An 11,900-nucleotide genomic window follows, 5' to 3' on the forward strand; every position below is an offset into this window, starting at 1 on the left:
CATCTTGGGTGGAGCTGTGGCCAGGCTCTTGTACTGCCCAAGGTGTATCTTTTGAGGGCCTTTTTAATAAATACCTACTTTATTCCTTTAACACTGTCTAGCTTCTGTTCCAGGTAGCCTCTCAAGGCATCAGCTTGAGACAGTTTCTGAAATAAATAACTATAAATCCTATTTTGAGAACTTTATCAGTGAAAGTGAAACATTAAGTAAAAGATCAAACAATAATGGGAGAATTTAAAGGTAAGATGACAAGAAAAGATGGGATTTTTACAGCAATGTTCATTATGCCTGGGAAGCTTTCTTTGCAGGGCAGGTGGGCAGAGCTGTTGGGAACTGAAATGGCAGAAAAGGTCAATGATGTGGGGGTTGGCAAGTGGACAGGATTTGAGCCTGCTCCCATGGATTGGAAGGTGAGAGAAAAAACTGCTAAATCCCTCACTATACATGGAACATGACACTCAAACCAGCTGGGGTGGTCAAGGAGAACACAGTAACAATTCTGCCTTGAGGCTTTAGGGAAGGCTCCAAGGAGATCAGTGGAGCTGCAGCCCGGTGAGTTTTATGGAGTCATGGGAGCTGGGCTAATTGATAGGAGTGTAATGAACAAGATTTTCAGACCCTTATAAATACAGTGTGAAAAGATGACAATTTTTACAGCTGCCATTCTGATGGCCTTTTAGATACTTTGAAGGTGTGAAAATATGATTTATCTGACAGCTCACAGTAGAACCAAGTTGTCATGGTGCAAAAGAATTTCTCTCCTAGAGGATGCCTGTTGAAAGCTACATGCGATATTACAGTGGGATTCTGCTAAGTACCATTTTATTCTGCCCATTTGTGTTCTGAGAAGGGGTGAAGGGAGAAGCCTGTTAAATTATTAACTAAGCAAGTGGAACTGGGATATAGAAGAGGGAGAAATTGCACAGCAGAACCCCTTCACACACAAGAAGGGATGTGATGGATGCTGATGAAATCATGAAGTGTGGAAAGAGCAAGGCTTGCTCTCCAAGGGCAGCAGGTTTAGTTACAAGAAGAGAGGAGCACGTAGTGTCTATGAGGGTATTCTTGCTCCACTAGAGGACAGTAAGGAGCTGCTTTTGAGCTTAAAGCAATGTAAGAATTACTCTTTCTTACCCTTTGATAGCTGGCCAGTTTTATAAGATTTATATTGATTTTAAAATTGTAGATCTCTTGTCTAGCTCTTCTAATGCCAGAAAAACTATTTCGCTTCATCTTGAGAGGAAAGAAATCGATTGTAAAAATCAAGAAAAAAGAATAGAAACAGACTGATTTCTCCTCCAAAAATAAGAATAAAGAAATACCAGAAGTATTTCAAATAAATACAAAACAACATTTTTATAACAAAAATATTACTGAAATTGATAAATTTTAAACATTTAGTTAAATACTTCTATTTGCAGAAGTTTCTAATTATGACTAACCTGCATTTTTAGGACACTCTTGGAATAGTATGTATCTTTTGCCCAGAAGGAATGGAAGAAAAAAAGAGAGGCAATCAGAGCCAGCAAGGAACTCTGCTAAAAAAATCTCTTTAAATATTGTTACATTTATATATATTGGCTGTCTTTGTCCTCTTTATGGCATGGCAGCACACCGTAATTGCAGTCAGCTGTTCTGTCAAGAGGAGTGGGCTGTGTTCTTTGAGATTTGTGGGTTTTTCCACAGTTGGTAGTGGGAAAAAAAAAAAAAATCTGATAAAAACCATAAGCTGAAGTAGGTTTCTGTCTTTGGAGGAAATTAGGACTAAAACCGATGTTTGTGAGCCAGATATTTAATGGCTTCTTACCTGAAAGCATTAGTCAGAAGGTGAGAGAGTGGGAGAAATTTCTTCAGGTGTATGAGCATCCAAACGGGAATCTCTGAACAGCAGTGCCTATTGGGTAGTGCATCCACCACCTGGTAGAACAGCCAGGATAGCCACAGCTGTCTCCCAGTTTCCTGTCCTTGGCTGGGACTACATCTTAGGATTCACGCTGCCTCTTCTTGTTTTATAAGATAAGAGAAAACTTAGTAATCAATGTGCATCTAGCAGTTATGTAAATAAATACTGATATAATATTGGTCATGACTGCAAGAGTTTGAGGACTTGATATTCATGTAGGAAGTACCCCCAAAGAAACAGTATTACCTAAGAACCCATCCATTTGACAACAGCAAAAACCACCCTCCCTGGAATGGGCTGAAAACTGGAATGGACTTCTGAGTTTTTCTGAACTCAGATTAAGATAAACCTCTTGGGTTCCAGCTGAGCTTATGGTCTGCTGGAGTACAGCCCATTCCTAGTGATTCTTAGCATATATTCCCACCTGTGACATTCAGACACTGGTGTGGACCCAACAATTGTACAACTTCAAGTTGGTGGCTTAGTGTCATTCCCAGAAACAGACAGATGGCAAAGTCATGACTTTAGCACTTCCAAAGTGTTATCTGTCCATTCTGCAAACAATCTCAGCCTGAGAAGGAAGCCTTTGATTTTAAAAAATGGTTTTTCAGGCTGCTTGGAGCACAGAAGACAAATTGCTGGTAAAATGTGCACAGGCAAGCTGTTTCCTGTGCTATGAGGCTAACTTGGTTGCTAGTTGCTTTTAATTAGTTGTGCTTTTGAACTTTGCCTTTCTCATGCAGAAAGGATAAATGCCTTGTCTCTAATGAAGCAGAAGGAAAACTATGTCTGTGTGCTGGTAATTAGAAACTCCTGTCAAAAGAAAAAAAAGAAAAATAATACAAGAGCAGAAAAATCATAGGCCAGGGAAAAACAGGAGAGAGCGGAAGAGCGTGATGATGTTCTTGTTGGTGGTACATCATGGGGTATCACTGGACTCTTGTTTTTAGAAATAATAAACATCAGCCCTGATCCTCAAGGGAAGGGTTTTTTTTGTATTTAAATAAATCAGTTGTGGAGCATTTGGAAGAAGAAGCTGCCACTTCCTTTGTCCTGTGCGTCTCTTAGTGAAGAAAGACTGCCCAGACTCAACATAACCTGTCTTTGTTGTGTTCCTGCACAGAGCATTAAGTTTCCAGGAACATTCTCTGTGTACAAGTATGAACACCTAACTATGAAGGAAAGGTAGCAAGACACTGCAGAAATAAACCTGAGGTTTACCTCACTGGACAATGGACCTTACTTTAGGCTTAGTTTCTTTCAATAAAACCTGAAATTTAGAGTGTTTTCTTCAGATTTCAGCTTGCTTCTTTAGTCTGTGCATTGCAATCTGTATGTCACTGTATCAAAAATCATGGGCTGTAAATGATAAAAACAGCGTTGTCCTCTGAATTATTTTACAGGTTACAAGGTGACAGCACAGGTTGGGTTGTTGTGCTGTGGAACAAGGATGTGCTATAAAAATACACAATTCATTTTGATCATCAAGTTCAAAATTATGATTCCTCTAAATAAACATCAATCTCCCTTCAATGATCAATATCAGATTTTTTTCTGAATTGCAACTGTCTTCTGTCTCACCACACTCCTTTCAAAGCTATTTCTCCTCTTTGGAATATTTTTTAGGATACATACGTGGCTAGATATTTGGCACCCTGGGCACAGTGCCCGAGGCGCAAGCACCATCACCGCAGAGCCACTTGGACTTCCTGGGGTCTGGGAGAAGTTACTGTATCACGTTCGTTGTGAAGAAAGCCTCCAGTCAAGGGCAGTGAGGTCTGTCTCCCACACTTAGCAATGGTGGGAGATAACCCTTCCCAGCAGGAACTTTGAGAAGGACATTTGAAGACTGCTTGTCCTTGGGTGGCTTTTGTCTGCATTCCAGCTGCAGCCATGAACAAGGCTTATCAGTCTCAGTTATAGCCAAGGCTCCTGTTTAGCATCTCATTAGGAAAATTAGTTGGAGTTTTGGTCAACATGGGAGAAAGGTTTTTTCATTACAGATGGGACAGCTGATTTAGGGTAAACGTGTGTATTCATTGGGAAGGCATCCTCAAACTGGAACATGTTACCAAATCAGGAGGGTAACATTTGATACCTACTTGCTAACACCAGTAAGTGACCACACTTGGAACTAAGCAATGCACCAGCAAAGTTATCAGTATAAGCTGGTGACATACATGACATATTCAGACAAGAAAAGTGAGGAAAATATCCCTGGAAATAATTGCAGGAAGAGCTCCATTTCTGCCTCTATTCTACACCATGTCTTCTACAAAGATATTACACACATGTGGCAATAATGTACATTAATATATTTCAGGTGCTGTACCAGAATAAATAAAATATTTACAACAATTTAGAAATACAGAAGATCTCCCTTTCCTCCCCCCCCCCCCCCCACCCCCTCCCACCCCTTTCTTATTTCTGGGGGGATCTACCCAGGCCTTTAGACTTCAATATAGAGATCAGTTAGATTTTTGGTTTGGGATTGGGTTTTTTTTTTCACTTTTGATAGTCACTAACTTTAATAACTGTTTTGAATTAATTTATTTTCAGTTACTTAGTACCTTACTTGGCATGGTTCCTACTGAAGACAACAATTTCATGTGGAGAATGCTTTAAGAAAAAAAAAAAATGTAGTGATACAAAAGACAAAACCTTTATATGCCTGTGTTCCAGAGCCAGTAGGAATAGACAGGAGACGGTGCTGTGGATCAGACACATGTGAAACAAGAAGCAGAGGAGACAAAATTCAGATCTAGTCATCAGCTCAAATCCACATGGTGATAAAAGCTGCTCAATTCCCTCACAGTCAAAATTACCAACTTTATGAGTCTTTTTAGAACACTTTTAAATAAAGTGAGAATAAAATAAAGCTAGATAAGAAAGAAATAATTTAGGGGCCTTTAGGAATATGTTTTGTGTGCTTTACTTGTGCCCTTGGGTAAATCAGTTGTGGGAAAAGATAAAGAGATTAAATACAGTCTTTGAAATTACATTCCTAATGACTCACCATTTCAGAGAGCTTGGGAATTTAGGCTGCAATTGAAAAGAAGCATAAAATGAAAGAAAGCTAACATTATCTTGGATAATGTGTATCAGATAATGAGTTGATACTCTTTTAATGTTGAACAGATGCCCTAGAAGAGGCAATTATCTTAATTCAAATTTTCTTTTACTTAAGCCAGTTTGCAAAAATACAGGTAGTCTCTCACACAAATGTAAGGATGAATATAATTAAAATCAAGACACTATAGCTGCAAGTCAGAAAACCTAATTTTCTATTCCTATTCCATGGAAATATCCTGCATCTCAAATTGTAGTAGTCTTACACTTTGGAACAAAATAGCAAAATTTTCCATTAAATGAAATCTGAAATAATTGGGTTTGAAATATTAGACTTCTTGAAGCATTTCACTCTGCCCTAGGAATTGAACTTATATCATTACTGCCAAATTAATAGAAGCAGGCAAGAAACTCAAACTCATCATGACAACCCTCTCTGAAATCACTGTGCTCTTTATATGAGTTTCTAAAGTGTTTTGCTTGCTGGATATGAAATGAATACTTTCCAGCTTGCTAGCCTGCCAAGCACACTCCATTAATTGCTAATAGATCAGTAAATGCTTGGCAAACCATTCAGAGAAACTAATGGTACTTTTGAAGTTTAATCCTAACAATTTGACTTCAGCAAGGAAAAAAAAGAAATGTAAAATGGTGTAAAGAATATTTTTTTAACCATATTTCCCTCTACTTCTTTTTTGGTCAGTAATAGAGAAGCACATGAAATCATTGGAAATATGATTCTCTTCTTCTCACACTTGTGTTGGAAGAGTTAACTATTCAGGGGGGGTGTCAGAAAGCCTTTTTTATTCCTCAGCCTCTGAGTATTGATAGAGAATATTTTCTTAGCAATCCTGGAAAAGTATTATGCATTTCCAAGCAGGGAATTGCATTTATGTCTCATCTGTTCCATCTTCTGCTGTGGTTAAGAGAAAGAGCATTGAGCCAGGGAGCTCTGGGATTGGTGGCATTTCACCCTAAGGATAAGCAAAGGAGGCTTTTATGAAAATTTTGTCAAGACATTAAATGGCCATGTTGTTCTGATACAGTATTGTGGAAATACATATGGAAATATATTACTTATTTCACAAGTCATTCGATCTGATCAATATTTCTTTTAAAAGACAGGTATATGCTGTGGAGACTGGTGGTTTCCAGGCTGTGCCAGCTCTTTGAAGTTACTGCATGTATGATTTTCTCACAGAACTGGGTTCATTTATAAAAAGGCATTTATGTTAAAGCAAATGTGAACTGGCACTGAAACAATTGCTATTAAAATATATTTCCCTTTGCGATGTCAACAATTTCCAAGGCAGTATATATAAAAATAGCTGTCATGGGCTTTCTCAGAAGAAAACTTCTGCAGAATCTGCTTATCCTAGGACTGACATGGGAAGGACATGAGAATGGGAACAGTAAGAGGAACATATTGTAAGAGGCTACAAATTGTTATTCCAAATGGGTCTGTAGACTTGACATGACCTATTCTAGGGGCTTTCACCCATGTCCCCAAAACCCATGGCAGCTCTTTCACACCCAGCAAAGACACCCATGAGCTGTAGCACACCCTGAGTCATTCCAGAGGGAACTGCCTTCAATATGCAGTTATGAGACTCCCAAAACCAAACATTTCTTCTTTCTGCTCCTCTAATTTGCTACCTAGAGGCACACCCTGCTTTATTTTGCTCTTCCAAGTTCTAGATGTACATCTATTTCCAGGAACAAAACTGATGCCTGCCAAGGGCCGTCAAGGGCTGGCATTCCTGGTGGTGAAATCTTTTCCCTCACAATTCCTCATCTCTCCCACAGTTCTGGATTCAGGCCTTCAGCTCAGACTAACTTGAAGTGTTTTGAAAAGGGGCCCTTATTTCAAAGGGCAAGAGACTCAAGATGCTCTAAAATGTGATGGAGTTCAGCAATCTGAAAGCAAGGTGCTGTAATTCACATCCCACAGCAGAAAGCTCAGATATAGGTTGGGGCACTGGCAGAGGGCAACTCACGTGGAGGGAATTTTGTATGAAAATATTTCATTATCTCAAAGAAGCATGTTAACTTTAGGATGCTCCAACAGCATTTTGGTCAGATCCTGGCCTACTCCTCTGCCACTTTCAAAACTCACCCCTCTGTAAAAACCTGCTCCAGTAGCTTTCCTTGTGCCATCATGCAACTGATGGCTGTTGAATCAAATGCTTCAAATTGGCTTACTGCATTTTAAATCCTGTTGCCTATTTGTTGTGTTTTAGCACTCAGACAAAGGGAACTACATCTTTTGTATAGATTTATGCTATATAGTAGCCAAGAATAAATCATGCAAGTGGAAAAATATCAATGACAGAGTGTAGAAAAGTAAGATAATGTGATTGTGCCTGTGGCTGCTGTCTCTGCAGTCCTCAAGCAGAATATCTGCTGCTCTGCACATCTCTCTTTTTTTTTAAGCTAAAAAAAAAATCAAAAACATAAAAGACCCGCTATTCCTTGGCCATGGTTGAAGCTGAAGGGAAGAATTTTTCAGGGAGGATTTCCAAGCTCCCACTCACTAGCCTATTCAATTTTTTAAGGCTTTGGGATAATACAGACTCATTTATTGCTCAGAAGTGGCCTACTTGTAACTTTATATCGAGGAGGTTTGATGAATTTTCAACATGTGAAATTCCAGTGTTTTCCTGGCCTACTGCCAGCACTTCTGAGATCTTCCTCCTTTACTCCTTATGTGTGCACAATCAGGTATTTTGGTTGTGTTTTCAGACCATTCCCCTTTCCTATTTTCATTGCTGCCTTGAGGGTCCTGATCTCACCACCAAGCCCACGGTGGTTGTATCAACAAAGCTGCAGCCCCTAGAATCCACAGATTGTAAAAATTTCTGGTTTTACTTAAGCAAAGCTTTCAAAGTAACCTGAGAGGGCAAAAAGGCTTTCATATGCCAGACCTAGCGTTGTTATGTGGCAAAATGTAGGGAGACTCTGACGACCTCGCTTGGGGACATGATCCCTCCCTGCCCTTTGCTGGACTGTCCCAGGGAACCCTTAGCCCCATGGGCCAAGGGTGACATCCATCGGGGTGAGACAACAGGAGAGGCTCACCGGAGGGGTTTGGCACATTGTGGGGTGCAGGGGAGCAATGTCTTGGGATGCCACAAATTTAGAGGATGTTCTGGGGAAGAATCAGAAGTGGCAAAAGTGAGGGAACGTGGTGGTTTGGGGAATAATGAGTAGGTGAGTGCTAAGAGATATAAGACACCAGTCAGTGCCCTTGTCTGGCCATGCCGTGCACCTCATTGCTGCCATCTGTCCTGTCTGCTCATTAAACTGTGTCCAGCCACATCCCTGGGTAGAGGCTCCCTAATGTTGCTGGCAGGCAAACGGAGTAGGTGGCTTGGGAGACAGATATCAAAGCAGAAATAGCCTGGCACAGATATTTCTCCATCCCTACCTGCAAAACAGCTGGAGGAGTTGGCTACTGATCCACGCCAAGCACAGGGGAGAGTGTGAGGTCTGGGGTTCACTGTGAGACCTGTCTGCATGTGTGTGTGTGTGTGTCCAAAGATTGATAAGGGCATCCACAGCCAGCTGCCAGTAAGGCTGGGTGTCCATGACTGGTTACAGGAGGGGTCCATAGCCTTGTGTGGGTGTGTGTGTATGTTTGTCTCTGCACACGAGTGGGGCTGGAGCCCTCTGGGGTCTCGTGTGCCCCCCAGGTGCCAGTAGGTGCTGGATAGATTGGATACATGAGCACAGTTCCTGCCCACATGGCGTGTCTGCATGTATTTCCAACACACAGGCTTCGTGTGGAGCAGACACAGAGGGGGACACGACTAAAACTTTTGCGCTGCTTGTGCAAGTCCTGTGTTTTCTAAGCGTGCTGGTTTTGACTAGGATAGAGTTGTTTTTTTCAGTGTGACTGGTGCAGGGCTGTGTTTCAGATTTGTGTTGAGAAGAGTGTTGAAAACACAGGGATGTTTTTGTTTTGCCTGAGCAGTGCTTACACAGGGTCAAGGCCTTCTGTGCTCCTCATTGCACCCTGGCAGCCAGGAGCCTGGGAGTGCACAAGGAGCTGGGAGGGGTCAGCTGACCCCAGCTGACCAAGGGGGTATTCCAAACCATATGGCATCATGCTCAGCATGTGGAGCTGGGGGAAGGAGGAGGAAGGGGGGGATGCTCAGAGTGATGGAGTTCGTCTTCCTAAGACACTATCAGGTGTCAGGGAGTCTGGCTTTCCTGGAGGTGACTGAACACCCAGTGGGTAGGAGTGAATGAGCAGCTGAGCTGCCAGCTGGGCTTAAACCACAGCACTGGGTTGTGGTGTGTGACCACATGTGTACAGGGTTTGTGTGTGTGCCAGTTTGGAATTCATACTCAACCTGCCTACAGACTATTTTTACCTGCTGGGCTGCTGAATCCAGCCTCCTCCAATCCCACAGGCTCAGGTCTCTGCTCTACTGAATGCAATGGGAATAAATAGGTGGCCTAAAGTCTGATATTAACTGAGTTTTAGACTATTGGGGTTTCTAAATGAAGGATTTTTTCTTATACAGGGAAAGCTTACAAACACATGGGGGCTAACACACCATGCAAAATTAGAGAGACTTTTAGCTGCCATTAGTGTAGAGGTCGCAGCTTCTCCCATCAAATTTAACTAATGCAAGGCCATACCTCCAGGATGGCCGTGCCTGTGGGTTTCATTCAATGCTGAGAGGGATTGTGCAGCTTCCAGTAAAAGATCACAAGATACATGACCTGGGCTGCAGTTCCCTCCCACTATCCAGTTACCAGGAATTTTCCAGTAAGTGAGACCCCATAAGGAGGTGTCAGTGATAAAAGCCAACCTGAGAAGAACCCTCTCAGCATCAGCACTGAGCACACTAATAAATCATTTAGCCCAGCACCTTCTAAATACCAGCCCCAAAGCAGCAATATTTACATAAGTTTCTCCAGCCCATGCACAGCTGGTCTCTGACTGCTCATGCTCTGAGAGCTCTCAGCATGAACAAGAAGTGCCCTGGGTGGGGAAACAGCTCAGACTTTTCACAGGGACAGTTTGCATGGTTAGCTTTGGGTACTAAACAGTTCAAAATAAAGCAGAGAGTATTTCCTATGGGTCTGGGGATTCAGACCTAATTCTAAACAGGCATCTGTTTGCTCCAAGCATCAAAGCCATGAATAAGCACAGTAAAACCCTTCTTCTGAAAGCAGAGTGATGGAAAGCTTTCAAACCCTTTAAAATCCGGGGGACCCTTCAAAATTCCCTTTCAGACTCCTGTGTTGTGGTATTAAGCAGAAATGTCACCTCAGCACCTGCTAGGATGACAGGCTGGGTCGTCTGTGACGTTGTTTGGAGCACCTGAGCCACCACCCAGCTGAGCAGAGACAGGAAATTGTACAGGTGATGCCTCCTGTCCTCCCACCAGGACAGCAAACAGCCCAGTGGAAGCAGGTCAGCCTTACCTCCTTGTCTGCCTTTTAGTCCCAAGTGCGACAGTTTTTCTCCTGCAAGAATTGCAAAGTGTGAGTACTTGGTCCAGACTCTCACTTTTCCCTCAAAAACGTAATATTTTTTAAGCCATGCTTTGATACGGGGCAGTCCTAGGAGATGCATCATCAAAGGAGATGTACACACAGCTGGGGCTGTGACATGGTCCTGTGCTGGAAGCTTCGATTGCAGCCCTAGGTTAAAAAAAAAAAAAAAAAAAAAAAGAAGAAGAAGAAGAAAAGAAGTATTAATGTATTAATTCCTGTTTTCTAATGTTTTCCATGAAAGAGGCAATAGAAAACACAGAAAAAAACCCCAAATTTAACCAAAGTAACAACAACAACAAAACCAAAACCTCACACAAACCCACAGGGAAAAAAAACAACAAAACAACAAAAAAAAAGAAAGCAATAAACATGTCAGTTCCATAAGGATGTTTTGGAGGTGTCCTGGGGGCAAGGTTGAGTTTACCTGATGGTGTTTGCAAGTTGGACATACAACATCATTTAGCCTCCTCTTTTTCTCTATATTGTCATCTCCTGTTTGCTTCTGTTGGAGATGTGCTTCTGCAGGTGCTTTGATAGGCAGAAAGCTCACTCAGCATCCTGCCTGCAGGATGGGGATAGGCATCTGTCCCCATCTGCATCACACTGTACTGACATCCACCCCCCACATGCAGGTATGACCATGCTACAACAAAGCAGGAACATCCTCTGCCTCCAGCAGCTGTACCAGCAGGAGTGTGGAGTACATCTCAACACGACAGTCACTCAGCAGACACCACTTTTCAGCCCCCACTGACATTTTCAGCTCCTAGATGGATGTGAGTTAGGATTTAATTCTACCCAACAACCTCATGATAAAAAAAAAGAAAAAAGAAAACTTGGAGGACTATAGTAATTTAAAAGTCATAACACAGAAACTGTGGATAATGCACCAGCTGCATGGAATAACATGGAGCCCAGAGCAACACTGCTAGGGCCCAATACCATCATGCAATTTTCCTTGCAAGTCTTTTATCCCATTCTGCAGCACATTGCACACCTCAGACTGTTCCCCCTTTTTTACAAGACACTCATCTCCCTGTCTTGTGCCTGTATGCCAGAGCATTTCTACCTTGCCTGAACTCTCTTCCCTGGGACTGGGAAGGAGAAAGACTGATGGGTCCCTCATCTCTTCCCATGCTTAGATAATCAGTTCCCCCTTCTTTGCTTAGCTCCTTAAAACAGCAGAGCTGTTGAACATGAGGTCCCTCCCTGTGAACATGAGGTCAGGGAGTCACAAGAGACAGGGGAGGGAGGGGAGGAAGGTGCTGCACAGCAGCAGATGGACACTTGTATCTTCCAAGGAGACCAGCATAGGAAGAAGCAGAAGCGCAGATAACGTGTGATGAACTAACCATAGACCCCCTTCTCCATCCTCCTGTGCCACTTGAGGAAAGAGGGAGATAAATTGGGAGTGAAG

The sequence above is a fragment of the Motacilla alba genome, chromosome 2, assembly GCF_015832195.1.
Source record: "Motacilla alba alba isolate MOTALB_02 chromosome 2, Motacilla_alba_V1.0_pri, whole genome shotgun sequence".
Lineage (NCBI taxonomy): Eukaryota > Metazoa > Chordata > Aves > Passeriformes > Motacillidae > Motacilla > Motacilla alba.